Source organism: Mastomys coucha, unplaced genomic scaffold (genome assembly GCF_008632895.1).
Source record: "Mastomys coucha isolate ucsf_1 unplaced genomic scaffold, UCSF_Mcou_1 pScaffold3, whole genome shotgun sequence".
In the NCBI taxonomy this organism is placed as follows: domain Eukaryota; kingdom Metazoa; phylum Chordata; class Mammalia; order Rodentia; family Muridae; genus Mastomys; species Mastomys coucha.
In genome coordinates this window covers 1,332,949-1,335,517 of record NW_022196909.1, presented here as the reverse complement: position 1 = coordinate 1,335,517, position 2,569 = coordinate 1,332,949, and positions in this window count along the sequence as shown.

The window sequence follows — 2,569 nt, the reverse complement described above, 5'->3', positions numbered from 1 at the left end:
ACCCCAACAACTGTAATCTTGTTCTGGGGGACCTGTTCTTCCTTAAGAAGATTCACAATCAGCTGGTCTTTGAGGGTTGCCATCTTGGACTTTGAACCTTTTGAGGCCGCTAGTGCACGATGAGGGGCGACGGGCGAGCAGCAGCAGCGTGGCCTGGGCTCGGCGACAGTAGCTCCAGCACCTGTAATTATATTATTGAGCTGTTTGTTCTTTACACAGGCATTTTGCGGTTGGAGATATACCATTATAAATGTGGCTGGTATATGTTTCTAGTATTTTCATTTCAGGGGGCTAAGGGGAGCTGAGTGAGCAGTAGTCGGTTTTCTGCAGGCCAGCTCCTTACCCTGTACAGCACTTGGGAGAGAAGAGCAGGGTAAAGAAAACCCTGGTGGCAGGGGTTGCAAGTGAGCAGGTTCCAAGGACATGAGAATATGAAACCAGAAGGGCTGGCCATCAAAGACCCAGTTCCAGGGCTTTCAATTGGCCTACTCCAACATCTACTGCATGGATGAACCATTGGTATGCATGACTGGGCCAGTTGTACAAATCCAAATCTACAGGATCTCCTTGACACAGGGCAGCACCAGGTTATTCAATAGGAGTCCCAATGAGGTTTGAATACTGACAAAGTGTCAGAAGCCAGGGGCATCATACCAAACCAATGACTCATTAAAATGAACATTTGCAAGCAAAGAAGTATGTAGGCAAAAAGGAATACTGTGGAACACACTATGACTTCCCCTTTGTTGTCCAGAGAAGTCTACAAGGATGGAGGGAAGGTATGAGTAGGAAGAGATGAAGAGGATTGGGATGCATAATGTAAAATTCCCAAAGAACCAAAATACATTTTTAAAGAGCAATCAAATTTTACTTTTAAATTCTTTCAGAGCTCGAATGAGAATTCAGTTTCATTCCATCAATCAAGACATTTTTATTTCTAACTAGAACAGTAATATGGATATTTTATATATACTATGAAGCAAGAATGTGATAGCTTCAAAGAGGATGTTTTAAAGACATAGTCTTGATTGTGTCAGCACATAATCACTATATAAAATATCCAAAAACAACTTCTTTAGAAAATATAGCGTTTCTATTTGCTCCTTCAACCACAAAAGAAAGCCACTGCATTGTAGCTGTCATCACTGCTGTTAGGAAAACTATATTTCGTAATGGATAGGTGAGGCCTGATTTATACATGAATCTATTCCATTTAAATTAAATTAAATTGAATTCCAATTAAAATCCCACTTAATGAAGAACTATAGAATGTGTAAAAAAAATCATTAATTTGTTGCTGTTTTAGATGTCAGTACAGGTTAATTACTTTCAATAATGCCATGTACGGGATGGCTCAGAATTTTCCATGAAAGGATTATTTTGTTACATGTTTTAGAATATATATGTATTTTTAAAATATGCTTTCTAAAACCACTTGCAAAGGTAAAACATAAAAAATGAATTTGGGTAATAATTATTTTCTCTAATTATTTTCAAATTCAGATGGCAAAAATATTTGGGTACAAAATTTCAAAATGACATCAAAACAAATAAATTAAGATACTACTAAATTTTATCTACTAAAAGAGTAAAATAGTCAATTACAATTTTTGTGGTATTCACCCAAGCTATTTACTTATATTATGTTTCAAGTTATACCAATCAAGTGTGTATATTTTTGTAACTTTTTTATGTTTTAACTAAAATATATACACTTTATATACTTTAATGAGAGAAAAATATTTGAAGTTATTTTTAAAATATATTGAATGTTACTTAGAATTTTAAAATTTAATAGTAAATTACTGAAATAAAATTTATGAAAATATATTTGTACATTTGTTTTCAATCTTAACAAAAACTAAAATTTTACCTGTAGTATTTAAATTTTTGCTCTTAAACACTATTACAAAGAAAAATGTGATGACTAGCCAATTATCAAATAAGCTACATCACATTGTTTTAAAATCATGCTATTCTCAAGCAGGGATATGTTTAAAAATTATATATATTACATGAACTTCAATATAGTATTCAAAGACAAACTGTTACAGAACATTCAGTTTATAGAAAATGTTCAATGTCAATTTGAATTAATGAGTTGAAGGGGGTGTCTTTTCCAAATGTCCATTAATGCTAATAAGCAAAGAAAACCAGAATACCAGAGTTCCACTAATCAGGAGATTTCAACGGTGGGTCAAAAGGACTAAATGATGAAGGTAAATTTTATACACTTAGTAATAAGTAGGAGATTATTATGTATGATTTTTATCTTAATTGGTTTGAGAATTAATTGGGTGGTAACAAAAGCATCCATAATGTTCTTCATTTGAACAGAACAATTAAAAAGCCCCAAAGGTTTGGACTTGATGATAACCACTCTACTGGATTAACTCCTAGCAATAAAATCAAATGAGATTTATTATTTATCTGAAAATTGAGTTAATGTTAATGAGTAATGTATGCTACTTAGCTCAGCATATTTAAACTTTCAAAACACACTTCTTTGGACAAGGTCAAGTCTGCATAAAATTGATATAAAAGTAACCAATTTCCTGACTATGTTTTT